Raw genomic sequence first — 26,865 nt, forward strand, 5'->3', positions numbered from 1 at the left:
ATCTACTGAATTTCATTAGAGCATTCATTTATTTATTTTTTTTTGTGAGAGAGGAGAGAGAGAGATAGAGATAGAGATAGAGAGAGAGAGAGAGAGAGAGAGAGAGAGAGAGAATTTTTTTTTAATATTTATTTTTTAGTTCTCAGCAGACACAACATCTTTGTTGGTATGTGGTGCTGAGGATCGAACCTGGGCCGCACGCATGCCAGGCGAGCGCGCTACCGCTTGAGCCACATCCCCAGCCCTCATTCATTTATTTTTTCATTCATTCTTTTTTTTTCCACTGGGGATTAAACCCAGGGGTTTTTTATAATAAAGTACATAACCAGCCCTTTTTTTAAATACTTATTTATTTATTTATTTTTGTGTAGTGCTGAGGATGGAACCCAGTGCCTCACACATGCTAGGCAAGTTCTCTTTTTTTTTTTAAAGAGAGAGAGAGAGAATTTTTTAATATTTATTTTTTAGTTCTCGGGGGACACAACATCTTTGTTTTTGTATGTGGTGATGAGGACCGAACCCAGGCCGTACTCATGCCAGGCGAGCGCACCACCGCTTGAGCCACATCCCCAGCCCATAACCAGCTCTTTTTAAAAGATATTTTTAATTTTGAGACAGTGTCTTGCTAAATTGCTTAGGGCCTTGCTAAGTTGCTGAGATTGGTCTAAATTTGCAGTACTCCTGCCTCAGCCCCCCAAGATGCTGGGATTACAGATATGTGCCATCGTGCCCAGCTCTCATTCCTTCACTCTCTACATTGAGCACTTACTATGTGCCAGCATGGGCCAGACACTGGGTGAACACAGAAATATGGGGTCCCTACCTTGGAGTTCATCTCCTATGTTCCCCTACAAGTGCCAGGAAGAGTTATTCAGAACACAGAAGTTCTGAGTAAAAAGGTCCCAGCTAAGGAGACTGGACTCTGGATTGAGAGGGATGTGGCCCTGGTTAACCTCACTGGACTGTTGCAGACTGTGGTTCTGGTGGCTGGAACTGAGCCAGAGGGACTTAAACCTGGTATTCTATTTTTCCAACATGGACCAAAATACTGTGGTACATGCTAGGTAGAAACTGTAATTTGGGGCAGAATAAATGGGAGCAGCTGGAATCGAGCCACATTGCCCTTGCTCACTTAAGGCTCAAGGAGCAGCTATGGAGGAAAGATGATAGGACTCCGTGTTCAGTGCGCACTTCTTTTACTGTCTGGTCTTCAGGGTGACCTGGGCTGCAGCTGGAGGGAAGGGTGCCTCCCTGGCTGAGCTGTCTGGGAGAAGTGGGTCTCTAGAAGTTGATTCAATTGGTTTGAATACCGAGAAGTTCGTGTCCTAACATGAAACATGAAAGAGATCCGAGAGAACAAAAAGGAGCAGGAAGCACATCAACTAGACCTGGAAGGAAAGCCATAAATGTCATGATTCAGTCTGGGAGGCTGTGAGGGAGGCTGAGGCACTTTGTCCTCTATGAGAATTTTGCCCCTTAAAAAATGAATCTCTTCAGTGGTATAGGTGTGGCTCAGCCTGGGGACAGGGGTCTTGAGGTCTTTCTCATGTCTAGAGTTCTATAAAAATATCTTTGGAAAATGATTTTCTAAGTTTTCTTTGTATGTCCCCACTGTCATAAGGAACAACATGGAATAATAGCTGAATGTTCTAATATTGTTCTAATAACAATAAGAAAACTAAACTTAGGCGATCCCTTCTGAATGCTGGGAACTGTGCAAAGTACTTTATGTGTTTCCATTTACCCACCCACCCAGCAGCCCTCAAAAGTTCTTAGTATTATTGCTTCCGTTTGAATGGTAAAAGGAGACTGAAAGACATTAAGTAACTTGCTGAGGTACCTCAGCAAAATCATGTGATAAAAAGAGGTGGGGCTTAAACCTCTTATTCTGCCTTTCCAACAAGGACCACACTGCTATGACATAACACAACATGATATGACATGTGATATCAGGCAGAAATCATGTACAAGAATTCCGCCAATAACAGTCAGCAAGGTTTTACATTAGGGACAAGCAGAGAGCATTCAGACGCCTCAGTCTTCTGGATCTGTGGGAGGTGCATGCAGATGGAAGCAGACAGAAACAGCCCCGTGTTCTGCATCTTCCTTGGCAGGATGAGGGGGTCCCCAGGCACTGCTGTCATAGGTGCTAAACTCATAAACCCCAGTTGGGATATTGTGGAGAATGAGCCATCTGAATGTCAAGGCCATGGCCTCACGATGCAATAACTGGTCACCCTTTGACCACAGAGGTTCGATGGTTGCTAAGGGAGCATGAGGGACAATAAGTGACAGTGTCACCTCCAGGGATGTAGCATTTCTGGAATTTCCGTAGGCCAGATGCTTGCAACAGGAGCTCAACAAAAGCTATGCCAGCATTTTTGGACCCCCCCAATTTTTTGTTTCCTCACTGGTGCAAAGAGCAGATCCTGAAAAGACATCCTTGAGAAGGGAAGCAGGCCAGTCACTGATTTTCTCACCCCTTTCCTGGGCCCTCTGCAGTGCCAGGTACTGTCCTCCACTCTTTTCCTTAGTAGGGTATGTTCTGGGGACTCTCTGTTCTCTTGGTATCTAGGAACCTGCTGGCCATGAATTGGGTTCCTTGGTAATTTCAGAGACTTTCTGTAACACCAACTTTAACATGCTCCCCTGGGAAAGGATACCCAAGGAATGACATCAGTTTTGGGAGGGCACCTGACTACCCAACTTAGCCAAGTTTCTTTTCAGATCAGGGTCTTCTGTCTCTAGGTTTCCTTTCCGCTGCTAATCACCTGAATTCCCTGCTGACAATGTCTTTCCAGGCCTTTAATTATTTAGCTGTGTCCACCTAACATTTCCTCATCACTCTGAAGTGTTCAGGTAGATTCCTCAGTGTCTAACAGTATGCACCCAGGACCTCCACTGTGTGTGCTGGCTCACCTGTTTCTTCCCTCCTCAGACCCAGCCCACCTTACCAAGTGCCTACCACACGTCATGCTGTATTACATGCACACACAAATCCATGCACATACACGCTTAACCCCCTTTTTAAAAATATATTTTTTAGTTGTAGGTAGACACAATATCTTTTTATATTTGTATGTGGTGGTGAGGATTGATGCATGATAGGCAAGCACTCTACCACTGAGCCACAATTACAGCCCACATGTGCATACTTCTGACTACTCCTGAAGACCCTTCCTAAGTCCACATCTTTTCTGACACCTTTTCTGTTTACTCTAAGCATATGGCAGCTTTTACAAGTATATCCTATCCCATAACCATAATTTAATATTCATTTGTTCTCAAAATGCTTCCTGCATCCAGTTTTGTAAACTATTTTAGTTGGGGTCCCTAACTCATATGGGCCAGGTGGTAGCGAGTGCTTCATAAACTCTGTACTTTGTTAATCTTTATTAATCCATCAACAACTCCATTTTCTTTTGGAATGGGTAGCTGCAGAGCCAAGTTAGGATCTTTATAAGCCCTAAATACGGTGTCATGTCCCCAAATATAATTTAAAACAAAGACAATGTCAATAAAAGGAGATGTCAAGTTCTAAACGACATCACTATCTGGTGCCACCAGCATGAGCATGGCCAGCATGCTGGTTAATTCATACTTGGGGGGACTCCTTCAGGTTGGTTTCTTGTAGAGAGCTAAAAATACAAGCTGCTTATGAAGTCCTCAGGAACTGCAGATGTCTGAAATTCCCAAGCTCACATTACATTCCTTTCACCCCTGCAATGAACTGTGAGTCTCTCCCTTAATTTCCTAGGCCAATGGAAATTCCCTGGGTAAGGCCGCCTCTTCATCTGTGATCTAGTACCCACCAGATAGACACTAGTGGTCTTCCTGTTGCATTAGTATCTGTTGTTAATGCCCCTTGGGATTGGAAGGCTCATCACTGTGTTACCCATCTTTCCCATCTGAATGTATGTAGATGAAACTGGAAGTGAATACAGGGGAGATAAGCTACAAAAGTCAATTCAAGAAGGGCAGGGGCTGCTGGGGCTGGGGCTCAGCAGTAGAGCACTTGCCTGGCATGAGTGGGGCACTGGGTTCGATTCTCAGCACCACATGTAAATAAATAAAATAAAGGTCTATCAACAACCAAAAAAAGTGGGGGCTGGGGATGTAGCTCATTAGTAGAGTGCTTGCCTCGTATGCACAAGGCCCTGGGTTCAATCCCCAGCACCACACACACACACACACACAAAAAAAAAAAAAAAGAAAGGCAGGGGACCATAGAGGTGGTGCCAGCTACTTGGGAAGCTGAGGCAGGAGGATCACAAGTTCAAGGCCAACCTTAGCAACTCAGCGACTTCTTGTCTCAAAATAAAAATAAAAAAGGGGCTGGGAGTATAGCTCATTGGTAGAGCATCCCTCAGTTCAATCCCTAGTATTGGGAAGAAAGGAGGAGGAGGAGAAAAGAAGAAGAGGGGGGGGGCTGGGGATGTGGCTCAAGCGGTAGCGCGCTCGCCTGGCATGCGTGCGGCCCGGGTTCGATCCTCAGCACCACATACCAACAAAGATGTTGTGTCCGCCGAGAACTAAAAAATAAATATTAAAAATTCTCTCTCTCTCTCTCCTCTTTCACTCTCTCTTTAAAAAAGAAAAAAGAAAAAAAAAAAAAACAAGAAGAGAGGGCACAGGCAATGGGGTGAGGTCATGTCTATTCCTTAACACCAGCCCTTGCTTGCTCTTCTTCAGGAGTTATGTTTTGAGGGAATGAAAGAGCCTTAGGGTTTTTTTTTTTTTTTTTTAAATTTCATCTGCCCAACATAAGGAAGGGCTCCTGGGTGACCAAATGTAGAAGCCACTCACTCATTCCACAGGCCCATGGTCATGTTTGCAGATCAGTCAGTTTACAAGTACATTAATCATTTGCCCTTGTGGGACAGTCCTGGAAGCTGCTCAGGCAGGTTGGCACAGGCAGTGGAGGCTGTGATGCGCCATGAGAGGCTGGCTGAAGCACTGGAGCAGTGTCAGGAATGTATACAAAGGTGCCATGGTATCAGGGAGCAAATAGTGGCCTGGGAGCCAGGAAACCAGGTCATGACAGGTTCACCATCATTGGGTGTCAGTTGGGTGATCTCAAGAAAGCCACCACGGTCACTGGCCTCTGTTTACCCATCTATCAAAAAAGGAGGTGAGCTAAGATTCCCTTCAGCTCTGGTTGTGACACTGATGTTCCCTAGTTGTTTGGATGCTTGTTACATACACCAGATGTCCATCCTCCCAACTTTGTGGCTAGGCTGCAGGAGACAAAAGGAGTTCCATTTGCACCTGTCCTCCAGAGTCTTTGTCCTGGGCACTTTGTCCTGGTATCTGTTGGTATCTCCAGGTGAAAGGTTAAGTTCTCAGGCAAGTGGCGAAAAAAGAGGTCATGACTGCTTTGGATTCCATGTGCTTGTCTGGCTTTGACTTGAGGACTGAAATTTACATGAAAAGGGCATCTGTTTAGTCAGCTTTTCATGGCTGTGACCAAAAGACTGACAAGAACAACACAGAGAAGGAAATGTTTATTTCAGCTCCCAGTTTACAGATTCAGTCCATGATTTGCTGGTAGTTCTGGGCTCGAGGTTGGGCAGAACATCATGGTGGAAGGATGTGGCAGAACAAAGCAGCTCAGGATACGGCAACTAGGAAGCAGAGAGAGTCTTGCTCACCAGGGACAAAATATAAACTCCTGAGTCATACCGCTGGTAACCTACTTCCTTACAGCCCAGTGAATCCATATCAGTAGGTTAATCCACTACTGAGGTTTCACCTCATAACTAATCATTTCACCGCTGAAAATTCTCACATTGTCTCTCACAATGAGCTTCATGGATGCAAAGCACATTATCCATATCTCTCTTACTAAGCCTTGTGGAACTGTCTTTTTTGTCAGGCCTCCCCAAGCATAAATCTATAGTTCTTCAGATGGCTTCACTGAAAAGCATCTTTTTTTTTTTTTTTTTTGCCTTCAGTACTGAGGATTGAATCCAGGGGCACTCTACCATTGAGCTACATCCCCGGGTTTTTTTTTTTTTTTTTGAGACAGTCTAGTTAAGTTGCTCAGGCTGGCTTAGTACTTTGAACTTTTAATCTTCTGGCCTCAGCCTCCCAAGTTGCTGGGATTACAGGCCTGACCACTGTGCTCAGCAACAAAGCATCCTTTGATAGATTCAAAGAATCTAAAGTCATCTAGAAGCAGGTCCCACTTGCCTTTCTTCAGGAGGGGATGACTATGCATTTTTACAAATGGCTGGAGGAAGAGATTTAATTATTTTTGAAAGTTGGAAGCCTTAGTATTTTCTTTACATGCTTAATTTGTAGGTAAATTAGAAAATACAGAAAATGAAGATGAACACAAAAATTGCTCATCTTTTTATGACCTGCAGAGGAATAATCCCCAAATTTCCTGCTGGGTGATTAAGACAGTGGAGGGGAACAACACTGAGGAGGGCAATGGAGGATCAGCCTCAATTTGTTGACTGTCCCTCTTCCTGTTTCCCCCAAACCTGTGTATGGCTCCTGACTGTTTTGTGTGCAGGGTCTGAGCATGGCAGCCAGCTCCAGTCCAGGCCCTGGTGGAGGAAGCAAAGGGATGTGTGAAGAACAGAAGGGTCAGGGGGTTGTCCTGCTGCTCCTGGAGTGGCCTCTCCAGATGTTCTCCCAAAGGCATTCTGATGTGACTGCTCTGCAAATACTTCTCTGGCCTGAGGGTTAACTAACTTTGTCAGAAAGGAGAGCCCCTCTAGCCCTATCCTTGGCCAGATGGATAATAAGTGGATTTCCAGAGGCACCAGGACCCTTGTTTTGGCTCTATTCCCTCACATGCCTGCAGGCTGAGGTGCTGCTGGTGCTTTTTCTTCTTTTTTCCTCACAGTACTGGGAATTGGACCTAGGGGTGCTCTACCACTGAGCTACATCCCCAGCCCTTTGATTTATTTTAAAAGAGGGTTTCATTAAGTTGCCCAGGCTGGCCTTGAACTTGCAATTTTTCTGCCTCAGCCTGTGTACAAGGTGAGAGTACAAGTTTTAACCTGATTACTGGCTCTGCTGATGCTTTTGATGAATTCTGCTCTCTCCCAAGATACTGGTTTGGTGCTTTGACTGTCTGCTTAGGATGTTGACCCTGGTAATGGGATCCTGGAAGCTCTCCCCTTGATGATACATAAGCCATCCTAGAGGCTTGTCCAGTTCAAGGGGTAGATAAAAAGTCTAATCAGTCAGTGGGTGGTAAACAGGAAGTTGAGTAGGTACCTCAAAGGAAGTATGGACTTTGAAACAGGAAGAGAGAAAAAGAAGGTCTAGCCTGGGCACAAGAAAGAACGCTGGATGCTGACAGACTTCAGAGAAAGGTTTGCCCTGTGACTGTCAATGTGGCCAGATGCTGGCTTAGATCCATGGGTGCCAGACTCCTGAGGCTCTTGTTCTGTCTGTACATTATAATCAACTGGAAATCTTTTAAGGGAGTTCAGTTCCCCGGAAATTCTGATTAATAGTTTTGGATTGATGCTTGGACAAAAAAGTTTCATGAAATAATACTTAGACTATATAGTACACTCTGACATTTTCTAGTTTATTCAATTTCATTGAAAAAGAGGCTGCTTCTATTCCAGTAAATTGACCTCAAGATTGCTAATGGACTATAATCCACCATCTGAAGCTACTCTTCTGTGTGTGCTAATTCTGCAGAGGCTGGGAGCTATAACCTCCCTCCTCAGGCTCCCCTGCATCTAGGACTCTGTATGATTTAGGTCTGTGGCAAGTTCTGGAAGGTCCAAGGAAGATAGAAGCCCTGCCACAGAGCTTTGCTCCTGACCCTCCTGGAAGCTTTCTCAACCACGCTGTCACGGGAGGGAGCAGTGGATCTGGGTAAAGTGGGAGTAGGTACCACAATAATCAGCTGTCTGCAAGGGCCAAATTTCCTTAGGATATTTACAAAAAAGAATTTTGTGAACACACTAAGAAAAAGAAGGTTACAGACCAAGTAGCTGAGAAAATTTGGTAGAAAAAACAAGAAACACAACAGGAAGCCACTCGGCTTCTCTTTCCTGCTAGTGCCTACCCTAGTCCGTGATGAGACTGAAGTCACTTCCCTAAGTTCTGCTATGAATTGGGTGTTTCCTAAAGTCCCATATTTTGAAGGCTTGGTCCCCAGCTCGTGGTACTATTGAGAGGTAGTGGGGCCTTGGAGTGAGTTAAGTCACTGGTGTGCCCTTGAAGGGGATATTGGGACCCCAGCCCCTTCCTCTTCTTATCTTTGCTTCCTGGCTGTCATGAAGTGAACAGTTCCTTCCCCTACATGCTTCCACTGTGATGTATTATGCTGCCACAGCCCAAGAGCCACAGAGCCAACTGTTAATGGGCTGACCAACAGTCAAAAATAAACTTTATCCTTTTTTTTTTGGTGTTACAGGGGATTGAACCTATAAGGTCTCTATCACTGAGCCACACCCCCAGCCCTTTTTATTTTTTTTGCAGTGCTAGAAATTAATCCCAGGGCCTCATGCATGGTAGGCAAATGCTTTACCAATGAGCTGTATAAAAAGCCCTTTATTTTGAGACAGGGTCTTGCTAACTGCCCAGGCTGGCAACTGCCTCAACCTCCCAAATTGCTGGGATAATAGGCATGCACCACCTAGCTAACCTTTCCTCTTTATAAGCTGAGTATTTTTCACAGCAACAGAAAGTTGACTAACACACCTACTAATGGCAAGTAATCCAGGCCCAGGGGTAAGTGTTGAGGACACAGAAGTGAATAAAACAGATAAACACCCTGGATGACCAACAGTAAACAGACAAGCAAGTGAATACAGTGTGTCCAGTGGGTCCAAGTACTAGGAAAGAAATAGCAGCAAAGAGGCGGGAGAGGGAGAAGGAACATTGGGGTGGGAGGGCTGCTGTTGTGAGTAGGATGATCGCTGCCAGGTGGCAAATAGGCAGAGACTGAAGGGAGGAAGTGGACAGTGTCCAGTAGGGAAGCGTGAGGCAAAGGCCTGTGGCTGGAGCAGGCAGACTGAGCATTGGAGGCATCTGTGCAGCAGCAGCACAGTGTGTGTGGGAGCTGGGTGGATGAGGGCTTAGGGAGGTGGTGGGCAGGTCATTTAGGTCCTCATCTGCCATGGTAAGGCCTTTGTTTCTTACCCAGAGGGCAGTACAAAGCCCTTGGAGGGCTGTAGTGGAGATATAACATGAACTAACTTGATGTTGTAAAACATTATGTTCATGGTTATTCTCCTGAGCACAGATTGTAGGGTGATGGCAGTGAAGCAGGGTGCGCAGGTAGGAGTCACTAGGCATCATGCAGGTGACTTTGATCCGAAATGACGTATCTATGGAAATAATTAGAAGTGGGATGAGAGGGAGTGCATCAATATGAATTTTAAAGAAGCTGAGAACACTAGTTTCTTTCTAAACAGCTGCACAAGAATTGAGGTGGCATAGTGCAGAGAGACCCATTGGCTATAAGGGCAGCAGCCACTTCTTCCATCCATCTTTGGTGGATTCCTTGAAGAGCCTGTATGAGGTCACTGTGACCTCCCTGAGCACCAGTTCAGGGTCAGTGCATAGTTCAAAAGTATTGGACTCAACAAAATAGCCTTCCAGAAAGATCCACTATGCTGAGGGACAATTACCAGACAGACTTCATTTTAAGTAGAAAGTGGCCCCTAGGCTGGGTCCTAGCAGTGTACAGTGGTGCCATCCAGCGGTGGGAAAAAGGTGGGTGGGGAGGAGGGGAGAGAGTGAGAGAAGGAAGAAACTGGTTTTCGAATTCAGGGCTGATGATCACTGCTACACATAAGAACCTAGGAAAGTTCCAGTGTGGTTTACTTATAGGTACTGAGCATGATACCATCCAGTGTGGGAGGAAAGCATTTACTACGTTTCCCAGATTCCCATGTTTCTGTGTATTGTCAATTAAATTTCTGTTCTTTCCTTCATTTCCATAAACTGTGAAGGGCTCCATTGAGGTGAAGGGTAAAACCCCCCTCAGGAAGGCTTCCTGAGTCAAATCAGCCCAGCCTGGAGCTGACTAAGACTCCAAACTGAGTGACCAGTTTATTCTGGTTTCCAGGACTTGCCAGATTTTAGCACCAAAGTCATAATTCTAGAGACCCTTTTTTTCCAGGCAAACCAGGGCAGTTGATCACTTTGACCTCCAGCTAACCTTTGTGCCACAGACTTGGTGACAGCTAGATGTCCTGGGAATCAATTAAAAACCTCATTCATGATTGAAAAATAAAAAAGAAAGAACCCAAGTTAATTTTATGGCTGTGGACTACCAACCTGAAATTATGGAAGATATTTTCCTAATCAATTTTGCTAGACTGGATTTATTAGAAAATCAAAACAAGAATTTTTATCATCAACTTATTGCTTCATAACAGCAAAGTAATCTCAATCTGATTTTCTTTGTAAAAAATTTAGACTCGAATGTCATCCCTTTATAATAAAAATGAGTCAGCATGTACTCCCTCAGACATCAAATCTGCTATTGTCACATCATTTCCTGTGGCCTAGATATAAATGGAGAATGATAAAGGGAATCTACTTCAAGCTGAAATCATGTTTTGTTTAAATCCTGGATTATATATAAAAGCTTTTTCATGGAAAGTATTTGAATGAAGTGAAAAGGTCATACTGTCACTACTGCTTTATAGGAATAGATGTCTTAACTGTATAAACTTTTAAAAATCCATTTTGGAATGAACACCAATAAGTAAATCCTAATCCATATTATAGAAGAGCCAACTCTACTTAGCAATGAGACAGTCCTTTTTCTCTCCGAGGCAGTGTACTTTCTCTGTTTTTATAACAACTAATGAGTGACTTAGGTGACTTAATGCCTTTTGAAAACTAGGCAGTGAAACATAAAAAAATTTGAATGTCATAACATTGGAGTTTAATAAATAATAAAGAAATTTAACCTCTTTAGTGACAGGAAGATGAAGATCAAGACTACAATGAGAGACACATTTGACCCCTATTTGGCTGGCAGAAATGAAAAGGTGAGATAATTTCACATCTTGTTCAAAATGTGGGTTAAAAAGGTCCCTTATAAATTGTTAGTGGGAGTGGAAATTGAGTACCTTGGAGATAGTTTGGTATTATCTTGTAAAATTGAAATTTACACATCCTAAAATCAGCAATACCATTTGTAGGTGTAGGTGGGTTACTGAGAGAAACAGATGTTAGATGTGATGTTCATAATAATAATAATAATAATAATAAACACTTTGATAGGAGGATAAATAATTCTTGGTATGTTAACTCAGGGGACATATGTTTCTCTTTATTTTGTAGTACTAGGAATTTAACTCAAGGATGCTCTACCATTCAACTATACCCTCAGCCCTTTTTTATTTTTGAAATAGGGTCTCACTAAATTTTGGAGGCTAGCCTCAAACATGCTATCCTCTTGCCTCACCCTCCCAAATAGCTGGGATTACAGGTGTGCACCACCATGGCCTTTATTATTTTTTGCAATACTGGCAAATTGAACCCAGGGGCGCTCTGCAACCGAGTTACATCCCCAGCCCCCTCCCCCCTTTTATTTAATATTTTTAATATTTATTTTTTAGTTGTAGTTGGACACAATATATTTATTTATTTTTATGTGGTGCCGAGACTCGAACCCAGGGCCTCACACATGATAAGTGAGCACTTTACTTCTGAGCCACAATCCAGCCCCTCCCCAGCCCCTTTTTAATTTTTTGAGACAGGGTCTCAATGAATTGCCCAGGCTGCCTCAAACTTGTGATCAATCCTCTTGCCTCATCCTCCTGAGTACATGGGATTACATGCATGTGCCACTGCACCTGGTTTGCATCAGCATTTTAAAAAAGGAAAAGCCACTCAATCCAGGAGACATGCCTTTAAGGAGATGGAAAATATTTTAATGCCAGCAGTTGGCATTCTATTGTAAAGAAGAGCTTTCCTCCCCATCAACATTTTGACATGTTAATTTTGTTATTTATAATAGTAGTTATATTATCAGCATGGACTCAGGGATTTTAAAAATTATTGTTCCATGTGTTACAACTTACTTGGGACATTATTCCTTTTGATGCTCAAATTGTTCCAAATTTGGCTGGGAGCTTCTTCGAGCTGGCTATTGTGCTCTTTTGGTACATCCTCATCATTTTTTTTTAGCTCCCCTTTATTTACTTATTTTTGCGGTACCTGGGATGGAATACTAGGGTGCTCTATGACTGAGCTATATCTCCAGCCCTTTTTAATTTTTATTTTGAGAAAGGGTCTTACTAAGTTAACAGAGCTGACCTAGAACTTGTGATCCTCCTGACTCAGCCTCCAGAGTCTCTAGGATTACAAGGCATGCCCACCATGCCTGGCATTGAGCTCTTTAATTCCTGGTGTAATCAGATGTTGCAGGCTTGACTTGCACTTCCCAGTCTCAGCCTGGGATCAGCCACTCTTCAAAGAAACAGCTTGCTTTTAGTGGAAAATGATACTTAGAAGCCAGGATCTGGGCTTTCTTGCTTCTGGGATATCTTTGCAGATGTAGAAGATATATTTTTAAAAAACATAAATTCACTTATTAGAATAAATAAATCTTGAAAAAGTAAAATAGTGTTAAATTCATACTGATCTCTTATTCCAGTTCAGCAACACACAGTTTACCAACACACAGTTCTTGTTCTCTCCTTTCCCCTTTCATATCTGTATTTCCATTTATTTTTATGTTTTCCCTCGGAATATTGTCTTCATCTTGGATCTCCTTTGCTGCTGGCTGTATTCATTAGAAAAATAACATTCCTCAGGATAACAGCTGACCCCCACCCCAATGAGCGATGGCACTGCGTAGAGAGAGATCACACATTCAGTACGTCTTCCTGGGACTTTATAAAATATACAGGAAGGAGTCTGGAAGTACCACTAGCAATATTTTATGCTCTTTCAATTATGGCATAATAAGCGTATAAAATTTTGATACTTCAAGGCAAAAGAGAGAGAGAGAGAAAGAGACGTCTATACAGACTGAATGTTAACCCTTAAGGCCTACCTATACCTGTTGGGAGTCGGGCATTGCGGGGAGGGAGATGAAGAAATATTGGAGACGACCAAGGACCAAGAGATGGGCACAGCGCGGGCGCTCCCGCAGAAGGTCAGGACGCTGTCTGTTCAGGGACCTCCCCCCTCCATGCTATGGGGATACTGAGGCGCCCCCACTAAAGTCTCCCGCGATGAAGTCAGGGGGCCTCACTGTGCCGCACTGCAGAGCATCCCTCCGGAGGTCAGCCGAGGACTTGTGACGGCGGCGGCGGCGGCAGGAAGGGGCGGGGCCTGGAAAGGTTAATCCGCGCGGATTGGCTGCGGCGCGCGGTGCACGAGCCAGTCATCGCGCGCCTCGCCCCGCCGCGGTCGCGCCGCACGCCGTGTTCACGTGCTGCCGCGCCCTACCCGGCGTGCACCGCGCCGCCTGCCGGCTCCGTGAGCACGGCGTGGACCTGGAGCGGGCCTGGCGTGGCCTGCCGGCTGCTTGGTCTCCACGCCCTCCTCCTGCGGTCAGGTGTTTTCCTGGCCGGGGGTTATTTTCTGAGAACCCTTGGGAGCGACTGTGCTTTGTAAACACTCTAAATGAGTCGCACAGGTGCCAAGTCCCCGAGTTGGATGGGGCCGGGATGGGCGTGCGAGCCGCGGAAGAGGAAAACAGTTACTCTGAGTTTCTGTTGTTGCGCTGGGCGTCTTGGACCGGGGAGGTTGCGTAAGAGCACGGAGTGTGTTTATCTTCGGCTTGAGAGTAATACAACTGTTTGGATCTAGGGTGATGCGCATCCGCGGCTGGTGGACACAATGTTGTGAATAATATCCGTGTAAACCACCCACTGAGACCCCCGGGAAGAGAGTGGGGGCCAGAAAGCACAGCTGTGTTCTGGGTGCAAATTCTGAGAACCCACAGACTGCTCCTAGCCCTGGTTTGGGGTCCAGACCCCCGCCAAGGACCTAGAATGAATTAGGTTTGTGGCAACACCTGAGTCTTCTTAAAGAGGGCCTGAAGTTGATTTGGGGAGAGTTGCTAAGCTGGGGAGGGGTCAGGAGATGTCATGTGAAGTGTAGTTGAAAGAAGTGGAGATATTTAACCCAGACAAGGCAGCACTTAGGGACATGTGACCTATGTCTGCTAGTATTGGAGAGACTGTGTAAATAAGAGGTTAGACTAATCTCAAGAGGTTAGACATCTTGTTCTCCCTCTGGACAAAACAGATTTTTAAAATTATTTTACAAGAGGTGAATTTGAGGTCAGTTATAAATACTGAGTAGAAATGAACACTTAGGAAGTTAGATCCTGGAGCCAGGTACTGATAGATGTTTTTACTTACTAGCGAGAGAATAGTGGAGCTGAGATTCAATTTTTTTCATCTGCCAAACTCCAAAGCCTTTGCCTTTCCAGGATGCATCTATTTCAATAGAAGAGGTTACTTTGTGAATAATGAAATAGCAGAATGGTTTCTGGATTGATGATCTCACTGTACTGGAGGATTTGTCTGCCTCTGTTAACCTGTGTGATGTTTATCTCAGGTAAAGAGGGAGATTGTCCTGGGCTAGGGGAAGATGCCAGGGCTAGTTACTTAGATGGAAGAGGCATCCAGTCTCACTAGAAAGTTAGACCTTCATTGGTGGATATCTTGTTCTTATAAGTCTTGTAGCAGTTACTAATCTTGACTTTGAGTTTAACAAATGTGATCATAGTTATCTCATTGCCTTCCATTTATCTCATTTCCTCCTAGCCTACTCCTCAACCCTCACCCTGACACTTCTTCCCTTTTTCCTCCCCATCTGCCTTTATCAGACTAGAAATGAGACCCATCTAAGGACCAGAGTGAGTAAATTTTACCTGACTACAGTGTAGCCTTTAGGTAACACCATATATAGCAACCTGTAAATTCAGGGAGAAATGCCCATGCTGGTTTGATTCAGCTCTGTGGTCCCCAGGGGTGGGACATTTAAGACAGCCTGAAAAAAAAAACAACAATGAAAAAGTCATAATAGAATAAGAGCAACTAAAAAAAAAAAAAAAAGACTTAGCCTGTATGGATGCATAATGGAGATAACCTTCTATAAGGGTTTGAATTTAATTTGTTTTATGAATTAAGAGCTTCATACTTTGTTTTTTTTAATTTATTTTTAATTTTTTTGTGGGGGCAGTGGGTGTTGGGGATTGAATCTGGAGTTGCTCTATCTTTGAGCCACACCCCTAGCCCTCCACCCCTTTTTTTGAGACATCATCTGACTATGTTGTTGAGGCTAGCCTCAAACTTGCTATCCTCTTGCCTCAGCATCCCAAGTAGCTAGGATTGTAGGATTACAGGTGTGCACCACTGTGCCTAGCTAATAGCTTCATAGTTTCTGAAAATAAGCACTTTAGAAGTCTTTTTCTCAAGGGGAATCAAACTCGGGAACACTCAACTGAGCCACATCCCCAGCCCTATTTTGTATTTTATTTAGAGACAGGGTCTCACTGAGTTTCTTAGCACCTCGCTGTTGCTGAAGCTGTTTTTGAACTCTTGATCCTCCTGTCTCTCCCCTGAGCTTCTGGGATTACAGGCCTGCACTACTGTGCCTGGCTAAAAATCATTTGGTCTCTACTGAGGTTAATTAAATTGTCAAATATAAACTATTTTAACATCCATTGGAAGAAGATGGGAGTTACAGTATGTGTATAAAGAGGAAATACCTGTTTTTTTCTTGGTTCCTGGCAGGCCTGGTTACAGTTTCTTATCAAGGAAATGCCAACTAATTCCTTTTCCTCTGGAGGGATGTGCTCAAGGCAGTTTTGGTGTCTAGTCCTGTCTCTGCACGGAGCACTACTTTAAGAGTTCCATAAGATAGTTCTGAAGATTCTCTTTCCTTCCTTTCTGGAGGTCTCCTGTACTATTCATTCCCCTTGGTCTCTTTCCTATCCTCTGCTCTCAGGGTATTAAGGAAGTAGAGATACTGAGGCAGCCACACTCAGCCCTAAGCAATACTGTAGAGAAGGTGAAATGGTGTTTCTGTTTCTACTGCCTCTTTCTCCCCTTGGAAAGTCCCAAGATTTTTCTTCTTTTTCTGCTGTCAAGAGTCCATATTCCATATTTGTATCATCTTTGAATAGTAAATAGTTGTTTAGTTTGCAGATTGATCTCTAAGGTTGTTAACCCTAAGATGATGTTAATGATGGGCTTAAGGACATCAGCAGTTTAGAGGTGTTGGGACCTAGGTTTAGTCACATTGTGTTATTTCCCTTGCCTGACCCAGTGTTCATTTTCATACAAAAGGGCAGCTCAGGTAGGGACAGCCATGAAGATAGTGGGAGGCCTAGATAGTAATGAGTCAGCTGAACTGTAGAATCTTCTGCTCTGCTCCCACTTACTGAGGTAGATTTCTGGTCTTGCTGACCATTTTGTATTCATGAGACATCATGAAGTGTGCTGCCTCATACATGTATAAAGGTAGGGATTTGTTCAATAGGTTTGAATTCCAGGCTTTGTGGTAGAGTGCATATAAAAGAGGCAGAATGGTGGAATGTTGAATATAGGCCTGGAGTCAGCTTCCTGAGTTCAGGTAGGGCCCCACTTCTAAGCAGCTGTGTGGGTTTAGAGAATGTCCCTAGTCTCTCTGCTTCAGTTCCTTAATCTGCCAGTCTCACAGGGTTGTGAAGATTAAATGAGCTACTATACACCAGGTGCTTCAGCCTCCTTGCAGATGCTTGGTGCTTTCTCAGTGGTTATTTCCAGTCTTAAGAGGAGTTCACAGTCCACCAGTGACAGTTCTTCAGTTTCTTCAACCACCTTCTTTATGTGAGTTTAATAGCTGGGAAATAAAAAGACAGGATGGTGAGCACAGCAGCTGCCCCTGCCCCTAGGTATGAACTGTTTTTTCATTTAGCCTCCTTGAAGTGGGGGAAAGGGGTGAATCAGGCCATCTCTAGTGTCTAAAAACTTTCCTCACTCCTCCCAAAGTGCCTCTTCTTGTCTTTCCAGAAGTTTTCTAACAGGATCTCCATTCCTTTTTTTTTTTTTTTTTAAATTTATTTTTTTAGTTCTCGGCGGACACAACATCTTTGTTGGTATGTGGTGCTGAGGATCGAACCTGGGCCGCACACATGCCAGGCGAGCGCGCTACCACTTGAGCCTCATCCCCAGCCCAGGATCTCCATTCTTGAACTTCTTGAAACACTGACCTGCTTGGGCAGTAGATAAACCAGGCGTGGGAGTGGAGAGCGAGCATCATCTCCATTTTTTCTCTTGGTCTTAAAGAAGTGTAATGTGGTCTTCCTGGCTACAAAGCAGGGCAGGATCTTAGTTTTAATGAACAGAGGGATACAGGTGGCTTACAACTTGGCCATGATAGTAGGAGATAGGTGTCATTGATGAGTACATAATAGACCTAGTTTCCTTGGGATATTTGATTTTGATCTTGGGATATGCATATCTGTTCCCCAGACTCCTCATGTAATCCTTGGGTTGGATGCAGATGAGCTTGCCATTGCCCTTTGGTACAGTAGAGACAGTGGGCAAGGAACAGGGAGTGTAACCAAAAGCTTGGTCCTCGCCCTCACACCAATCCAATAATGAAGACAAGGTCTTGAGAAAAAGGAAAAAGAAGATTTATTGCTTTGCTAGGAAAGGAGAAACATAGGGGACTCCTGTCCCAAAGGCTTTGATTCTGCCCATTAGTAGAAACAGGGTGGCTTTTATACAGGTGATTCAGAGAAAATGAGATTAGGGAGGCGATATCAGGAAGGAGAAGTTTAGGGAGAAGAAGATTGGGAAAAAGTAAAACAAACATACAAACAAACATATAAGCTTCAAAGCTACAAGGGATATAGTCTAAGCATCAAGTGAACCCCATTACAGGAAGAGGAGGCTGCTGGTGTCTGGAGGGGCTTATAAATATGTGGAATCTTTAAAAGTGATCCTAAGCATTTGACATCTCTAAATGTTTATGGGCTAGGGAGAAATTCTAGTTATTGAGCTGTGTGAATAAAACTGACCGTGTGGCTCAGAGACTGGAGGAGACTGGCTCCCGTCTAACTCCCAATTTTACAAAGTTTATTTCTTGCATATGCATTTCCTTCAGTTTTTCCCAGCTTCTTTTATTTCAGGTTCTTGGATATTTTTTTTTTTTTAAGAGAGAGAGAGAGGAAGAGAGAGAGAATTTTTAAAAAAATATTTATTTATTTATTTAGTTCTCAGCGGACACAACATCTTTTGTTTGTATGTGGTGCTGAGGATCGAACCCGGGCCGCACACATGCCAGGTGAGTGCGCTACCACTTGAGCCACATCCCCAGCCCAGGTTCTTGGATATTGAGAAGATTGAAGTATTGATAGTATGTCTTACCCTCTAGAAAGACTTTTTTTTAATTTTCTACTTGTAGTGACCTCAAGTTTGTAACATTCTGGGAATCTTTTTTGCATTGAATTTCTTCTGTTTGGGATTTTTTTTTTTTTTTTTTTGAAGTGGGAGTAGGTCTTTAAAGGGCAGTGTGCCTTGGGCCCACCCTATGGTTCTTTAATGAAGAGACTATCAGGGTCTTTTGTTTTTGTTTCTTATTTATTTTTTAGTTGTTGATGGACACATTACCTTTATTTTATTTATTTTTATGTGGTGCTGAGGATCGAATCCAGGGCCTCACAGGGCTAGCAAGGGCTCGATCACTTGAGGTACAACCCCGGCCCTGTTTTTAATTTTTTAAAGCAAAAGAATCTTGTTTACCAGAGCTCCAGAAATAGAAACTTAATCCCCAAACATTAGGTGGTGTTCCTAGAAGCAATTTTAAAACCTGTCCTTTAGGTAGTCACTTTATCTTGAGTGACTTCTAAGATTGTTCAGTGATCTAAAATGAGAACAGAAACTGCTTTAACACTAAGGAAGTGGGGATGGAGGTTGGGTAGAAGCTGGGAAAACCACTTTATGTGAAGCTGAGTGGATGGATCAGAGGAGCAACAGCCTGGCAGAAAGTGCTTTCAGAAAAGCTGGAAGAGATTCCAGATCCAGGGCCAGAATCTGCACAGAGGACTTTCCTCTTAATCCAGCAGCTGGGAAGGCAGTACATGCCTCAAGTCCTTCCTTTGTAGGAAAAAAAAAGATATTACAACTTATATTTTCATTTTAAGTTTACTCCTTTTTATTTATTTATGTTTTATTGTGCACATAAAGTATCAGTGCAGCAGTATGTATATAATTTACAAATAAATATCTTATTTGAGGTTGTAGTTTGTGGTCTGAAAAATTTGGATACCTCTGCTCAAAGTAGTGATGAGAGGGTAGGGAGAACACCAGCACTCCTCAAGCTTTAATGCCTGGGAATCATCTGGAGAATGTGTTCAAATGCAAATCCTTGTTCCATAGGTCCTGGCTCTAGCCCAAAGTTCTGCAGTTGGAGGCTGACTCAGAAAGCATGAATTAGTGCTTTTCCCATTTTTTGCTGTGGAACTCCATTTAGAGTCTTAGTCATCAAGGGAAACCCCAAAACCACTGGGTATCAGGGACAGACGCTATGACGTCTCCTCCTGGAACACCTAGTGCTGTCCTAGAGACTGAGGAAGCCCCTGCTCAATGCTTACTTCCTTAGTGCAGGAGAATTTGCTGGGATCATTTCCCATCAGGGTTGTGTCATGTGCTTCCTCATGTTGATTTGCTTCTTGGTCCAGATGACTTCTTCAGCCTGCTTCGGGGGAGGAGAAGGTACTGGTGAGGAGGAGTGGGCACCGGGCGGCTCAGGGGAGCAGGGAGCAGGAGTCAGGAGCCGCAGCAAGGTTCCTCTTCCACTCTCCGTGCTGGGCAGACATGAGTGCTTTACTTTCCTTCTTGCCTCAGACTTAGTAGTCTGTCACACAGATGCTTCCTGTGGGAGCTAACACTGGGAAAGCACACTTAAACACTTCCTTAAAATTGTAGTTCCACCTGGCTGTATTCTTTTACCATTCTCTGTATGAACTGAGCCACGGGTTACTTCACCGATGAAGTAACTTATCTAAGATCACAAGGCAGAACAGGTACTATTTCTTTCTGGTACTTCTATTTTAATTAAAAACTGCCTCTGTTTGGGAGTCAGATTATTAGATTTGAGTTTTGAGATTTAAATTCTCATTAATCAAGTAAGTACAAACTGTCCAGTACTATCCAAGAATTCAGAGATGATTGTGACATAGTGCTCGGCCTTAAGGACTCATGGTCTGCGGAGAGAGACAGGTCAGTAAGGATGTGTTTACAGACTGTTGAGTGCGGTGATGGGTAAGGTCACTACACCAAAGGAATCTTGGGAGGATTCCATTTCTCAAAGAAGCAGGGTCTGAGAAGATTAGCTGAAGGGAGTGTCCAAGCTGAACCCTGTCAGGTGAATAACCAGCTAGGTACAGATTGGGGAGGGTGTTACCAGCTGGAGGATCAGTATGCAAACATCAGGAACATCTCAATTAAACCAAAAGAGAAATGATGATAATCTGAATAAAGAAGTCTAATTACTTATGCTTGTTTACTGTCTGCCTTCTTGATGTATTGAGCCATTTGCCATGAAATACCTCCCTTTAATGTAGTGAGTATTCTTCGTTTTGATTTTTTTTTGGGGGGAGTGGGGATACTGGGTATTGAACCTGCACAGGTGCTTTATCACTGAACTGCAACCCCAGTCCTTTTTATATCGAGATAGATTCTCACTAGGTTGCTTGAGGCTCTTCCTGTCTCAGGCTCCAGAGTGGCTAGGATTGCAGGCATGTGCCACCATAGCTGGCTGGACTATTTAATGCAATTATTAACTGTCTTCAAGCGCACAAGAAACAAAAGTCCCTGTCCTTCCTTATTCCTCTTGGGAGAAAGGTGAGGGACAGGTGTTAGAGGAAGCTATTTTTTCAGTCTATTCTGAACCCTGCAAGTGTAGGTTTAAGTGTGGCCTGCTTTCTAATGATTTCCTCAGTGACAGGCACTGACCTGATGACTCTCTGTGCATGGAATTCGCAGAGGGGAGTCTTCAGGTTTGGGGTGCTGGTCACCACACTGTTATGTTTTAAATCTTTTTTGCCACCATGGATTGAATCCAGTTGCTCAACCACTGAGCTACATCCCCAGCCTTTTCTAAATTTTTAAATTTTGAGACAGGGTCGCCCTGAGTTGCTCAGGGCTTTGCTGAGTTGCTCAGGTCGCTTTGAATTGCTAAGACTGGCTTTGAACTTGCTATCCTCCTGTCTCAGCCTCCCAAACTGCTGGAATTATAGGTGTGCACCACTATGCCCAAACATTGTACTTCTTGTGGCAGGGGCTGGTGGGGAACAGAGTCAGCCATGGGAACTACTGTACCTGCTCTGTACCTACCATGGGGCCTCTGTTTTTTTCCTCTTTAATCTCATTCTACCCTAAAAACCCCACTGACTTCATGGTGGCATCTTAGGATGAAGAACTTGTCAATTTACAAAGGGTTTACTTATAAAAGAGGTTCATCGGGAAGTCTCTTGAGAGCAGAATTTCTACCTTTCACTCCAAGCCTAGAGTATACTGGCCAGGAGCAGTTTGACACATCCTCAGTGTGGGAAAGGTGAACATCCTCTGTCTACATCATTTGCATGGACAAATAGTCGCATGCCCTCTTGGTGTGTCCTGTCCCTAGGCAGAGCAGTTTCCCCACAAGTTTCTCAGATCCCTAACAAGTCCTAGTGGCCAATAGGAACGGACTCCTTCATGGTCAAGCTGTGAGAACCAATTTCTAACATTCTAAATCTGAGCCAAAGGTGCTGGGTTCTAAGGACCCAGGGCACCATGACTTGGTGATGAGTCACTTAAGATATTAAGGGCATATGCAGGCCCTTTAAAAGGTTCTTTTCCCTTGTGATCAATGGGGAGATAGAATAAAAACATTCATCTTAAAAGACTGAGGTGGGTAAGGACTGGAGCAATTGACAAGTTCATCCAAGGCCAGATACCTTGTCCGGGAAGAAAAAGAGAACTAGATCTTCCACTTGTGACTGAGATGCTGGGATGTATCTGTCCTGTCTCTCCCCAAAAGCAGGTTGCATTAGTCAGCTTTTTGTGGTTGTGACCAAAATGCCTGACAAGAACAACTTGGAAGAGGAAAAGTTTATTTTGGCTCACAGTTTGAGAGGTTCAGTTCATGATCAGCCAGCTCCATTGCTTGGGGCCTGTAGTGAGGCAGAACATCATGGTGGAAGGGTGTGGTGGAAGAATGCCCTTAGCTCCTGATGGCCAGAAAGCAGAGAAGGAGAGGGGAAGAGGCTGCATGGGTAGTTTCTGGGCAGGGAAAAATAGAACCAAAATATTGTTTCAGGAAGATTAGACTGTGGTGTGTACAGTGTATTGGAAAGGAGAGGCAGCAGAGAAGGAGAATGGGAAGAGATGACCTAGGGCTCTAAGTTAGACTTTTTTTTTTTTAAAAAAGAGAGAGAGAATTTTTAATATTTATTTTTTAGTTCTCGGCTGACACAACATCTTTGTTGATATGTGGTGCTGAGGATCGAACCCAGGCCGCACGCATGTCAGGCGAGCGCGCTACCGCTTGAGCCACATCCCCAGCCCTCTAAGTTAGACTTTTAGAGACAAAATATGAGTGGCGATGGCAGGGATGGAAAAACATAAATAACTGATAAAGAAAACATGGTTGGGCAAGGTGGTACACACCTATAATCCCAGAAACTCAAGAGGCTTTGGAACGAGGATCACAAGTTAGAGGCCAGCTTCAGCAATTTAGCAGGACCCTTAATAACTTAGCAAGACATGGTCTTAAAATAAAAAATGAAAAGGACTGAGGATGTGGCTTAGTGGTAAAGCACCCCTGGTTTTAGGACCAAAATAACATGAAATTAAATACTTTAAAAAATGAATAAAAAAATCAAAAAGAATGGGGATGTAATTCAGTAATAAAGCACCCCTGGGTTCAATCCCCAGTACAAAAGAAAAAGGAAGAAAACTAAAAGAAAACATATGAGATAGGATTTGGTGACAAATCAGATGTGGGGATGGGAGGGGCAAGGTACTATGTAATGTCAGACCTTCCTCCAAAGCCTAAACTGTTAGGTCATCCTCGTAAGCCTTAGTTTCCTCATCTGAGGGTAAGGGTGTTGGATCTCTGATTCATTCTGGTTTTCTAATTCTAAACACATCATTCCACTGATCCAGATCTGTTTACCAGAAGAAACTGCGACTTCCCTGACCTTCCCCTACCTAGTTGTTTAGCTTAGTTTCTTAATCCCGGGTAAGAGTTCCTAGAAAAGTTATCTTCAGTAAATAACAAACAAGCTGAGTTCCCGTCGGTCTCACAATGCTCTGTCCACCTGCCTGACTGCATCACCCCAGCAGGCAGGGGACGTGCGGCCGCCAGCTCAAGTTCTGCAGGGTGAGGGATTCCATAGCCCGGGCTGACCTCCCAGTCCTGTTGGCTGAGGGCTGCCGGCCAAGGAAACCAAGACCTGAGCCTTGCTTGCCAGGCTTGTCTGCTTGTGGGGAGCCGGGCGACTGGACCACAGGTACCCGGTTGACTTGGGCAAGAGCCAAAGCCTGCATGAGACCTGATAACCTGGAATTAAGTCCTTCCTCTTCATTTCCACTAGAGAAAATGAGGCGCTCAGCAGTACCGTGTGTTCAGGGTTTGGTTCACTTCAGGGCCTGGGAGGCTACGTGGGCTCAGGGATCCTTTTCCACGAGGCTCTGCTGGTGGTGCTTAGCAGTGGTCCTTGTGAGTGTGAGAAGCATGAGCCTCAGGAATAGCTTCTGTTTTCTTTTCACTTGAGATGAAATTATCCCTGGCTTCTCAGTTTTACTTCCTCTTTAATTCATGTGCACAAAGAAAATGTCTCTTTCTAGAAGGGAGAAATTTGAAGTTGCTATTAACTGGTGATAAATCTTAGAAAATTGGGAGCTTTCATCTCAGTCTTGTTCCACCACCTGTTGAATTTTACAACTCTTAGTGTTGGTGTAACAGTAAGAATCCCCACTTATCAAGTACTTAGTATGTGCCAAGCAGTACTCTGAGCATTTGTGTGTAGGAACTATCCAAGCTCATGAAATTATGGTGCTAATGAATATCACCCCCATTTTACAGATGGCACAGCTAAGGCATGGGTAGGAGTGAACTAGCTCAGGAATATAGCTCATCAGTGCCAGAGCTGGAACATGAATCCAAGCTCTGGCTCCAGAGCCCCTTGAGCTTCTCCTGAAATCTGTCTATGTGTGTAATGCACACTGGGGAAATGATGCAGTGTATTCCATCAACGTGAATAACTAATCTGTGCTGTCTTCGTGCAGTGAAGGTCTATAGAAGGACCCAGAAGAACAAATCAAAGCTGTCAGGCCAGTAGAAGAATCCTGTGGGCAAATTGTTGAGTGAGTGAAGCCACCAGAAGACATAATGTGCAGTTCCACTGATAGGAAGTTCAAAAACATACCAAGGACTCCACATTGTCAAGACCCTGGTTTCCGAACAGATGGTGATGGGAAAGGGCCCCAGAGCTCTAGTGCTGACCTGGTTTTGGAGCCAGGTGAGGGTTTCACTTTGGAGTTATCAGGCTGTGCATTTTATATGGATGTAATACTCCAATAACGTTTATTTAAACAATGAACTGGGGGATGGGGGCATAGTTCAGTGGTAGATCCTTGCCCAGCATGTACAAGGCCTTGGATTCAGTCCCCATTATTGGCGGGGGGGGGGGGAACCAAAATGGGTGACAGGAAACCTGGGTTTTATTCCTAACAAACTTGTCAATGACTCAAACAAGTCACATCTGGGATACAAATGGCTTGGACTATCAATACATTGCAGCTCCTATGGCATCTCTTCATACAAACCTAACCTAAAATCTGACTATCAAAAACAGATCTAAGGTGGTGAAGGGACACAGCCTGTAATTCCAGCTTCTCAGGAGGCTGAGGCAGGAGGATTGCAAATTCTGGGCTAGCCTCAGCAAATTAGCAGGACGCCGTCTCAATACAATTAAAAAAATGGGTTGGGGGTGTACTCAATGGTAGAGTCTCCTAGGTTCAATCCCTAGTATTGCAAAAAAAAAAAAATCAATACAACAAATAAGTAAAAATAAAAAATAAAATTAAACAGCAGATCTGTGAATTCAGGAGGGGAGTTAGCCTGGGCTCTGGCGAGTGGACAGGAACACCCTGGTTTCAGGCTTTTGCCACTGCAAAAAGTGAACTTCTTGCACCAAGAGGCCACCTCCCAGGGCCTGGCCAACTCTGGGACCCTGGGATCTCCTGATAGCCAGTGTCCTCTTTCAGCTCTTAACTGTTCCCTAGGGGTTTCCTGGAGGCGCATTACTTGGCTCTGCAGAAGCATGTCATAGGTGGGGCTTGGCTTACCTCTGGTATTCCTCAGAGGGGACAGAACAAAAACACAGAAGGTCCCTGGTGACAGATCCACCATTCACATCTCAGTATGCATTCCTCTTGTCAGATAGTTTTTTTCTCTTACATATTCAATAAAATGGAGCTCAATAAAGTAGGGCTTTTGATACAGGGATAGTGTGGAGATTGGTTTTTGGAGCATGGAAAGCTACTGGGAAATGGAGCAGATGACGGAAAGCTGTGTGCACCTCGGAGGGTAGACTGAGGGTGGACACATGTGGATGGCCATATGTGGGTTACAAGGAGGGACAAGTCAGGATGGATACTGTGAAGACCTCAGATGGGAGGGGCAAGGTACTCAGAGAAAACCCCAAGTCTGCAAAGTTGGTTTGGTCCCAACCTTGGTAATAATAGGGAATCTAAAGTCCAGTGATGCCCAGACTTCAGGAAAGAACCTTCTTTATTCAGATACTCCTGTGTCCTTCAGTCTCAGTGGCTTTGGACCACTATGAGATCCCACAGGCTCGTGCCCACCTGCACAGCCGGCCTGTCTGCCTGCCTTCTTTCCCTCCTTCCTTCACTCAACAGATATTGATTGTGCATTATGTACTGGGCTGGTTCTAGATATCAAGGATCTGTCTGTGACAGAAACAGATAGAAACATCTCAGTCTTCATGGGGAGACATGAACATAAACGAGATAATAGGCAAAACACCTAGGATGTTACGGGTGACAGGGGCCTAGGAGAAGGGAGTCAAGCATCAGTGAGCGTAAGTTCTAGATGGTGAGGCCAGGAAGCCTAGTTGAGAGGTGACTCATAGGCCAGAAGCCAGAGGACCTACCTGGGAAGATCAGGGATGGGAGGAGCATCCCAGGCTGCTGTAGGGGCTGTGTGGCCAGAGCCTATCCCCAAGGTCCCTTTCCTCTTCGCCCTCAGGACCAAACATAGCAGTGTCCAGAGAGGGCTCTGGAATGCACCTGGGCATTATTTTGGTGTGGGGCCTGGGGTGGGCATCTTTGCCTTGACTTTGATCTCTGTGTAATGAAGAGGTGGACTTGTCATTAAGGCAATGGAAGCCTGCACTTTGCTAGTTGAAACTGGGGGAAGGTTGAGGGGAGAAGGGCCCTCTGGGGCCCTTCTGTGTGTCTGTCCCACCTCCTCTGTCCAGTTGTCTCTCCTGGTCTTCTGCTTCTGGAAAGTGGGTTAATAGGACAGGTACAGAGAGCACTGGTCACTACCTTTGAAACTGACTGCCTCTGAAAATGGCCTCAGTCCCAGTTTCCCACCAGCTATGGCCTCTGTGCCTCTCTGCCATTTGGGTGTCCTTGAATAGGTATTTCATCTCTCTGAAATTGTTTTCTTATCTCCAGAATAGCAATAACCTCTACCTGGTTAGGTAGTTCTGAAGATTAGAGACAATCTATTTAAAGTACCCAACACAGTGCCTGGTACATTCAATAAAAGGCAGCTATTATTAATATATCAGCAATTAATAAAAACAACAAACACTTCTTAAGATCTGTTGTCTCTTGTTTTACCAGGTAGGAAAATGAGGGCACAAAGAAGTTAAGCTATTTCTCCAAGGTC

General features: G+C 44.3%; 1 protein-coding gene and 1 long non-coding RNA gene across 4 annotated transcripts in view; one reads left to right on the plus strand and one right to left on the minus strand.

Moving 5' to 3' along the window:
• Positions 1-26,865, plus strand: part of Pfkfb3 (6-phosphofructo-2-kinase/fructose-2,6-biphosphatase 3) — an 86,844-nt gene that overhangs the window by 11,967 nt on the left and 48,012 nt on the right. The gene's annotated exons all lie outside the window — the stretch shown is intronic.
• LOC120887448 (uncharacterized) lies at positions 5,488-13,368 on the minus strand. Of its 2 annotated transcripts, none has more exons than XR_013426669.1 (2): positions 12,259-13,368; positions 5,488-9,308 (listed from the first exon to the last, which is right to left on the minus strand). It is a non-coding gene; the product is annotated as an uncharacterized LOC120887448 (long non-coding RNA). The 2 variants fall into 2 exon arrangements; XR_013426668.1 differs by having other exon boundaries at positions 12,024-13,368.

The sequence above is a fragment of the Ictidomys tridecemlineatus genome, chromosome 10 (assembly GCF_052094955.1).
Source record: "Ictidomys tridecemlineatus isolate mIctTri1 chromosome 10, mIctTri1.hap1, whole genome shotgun sequence".
Taxonomy (NCBI): Eukaryota; Metazoa; Chordata; class Mammalia; order Rodentia; family Sciuridae; genus Ictidomys; species Ictidomys tridecemlineatus.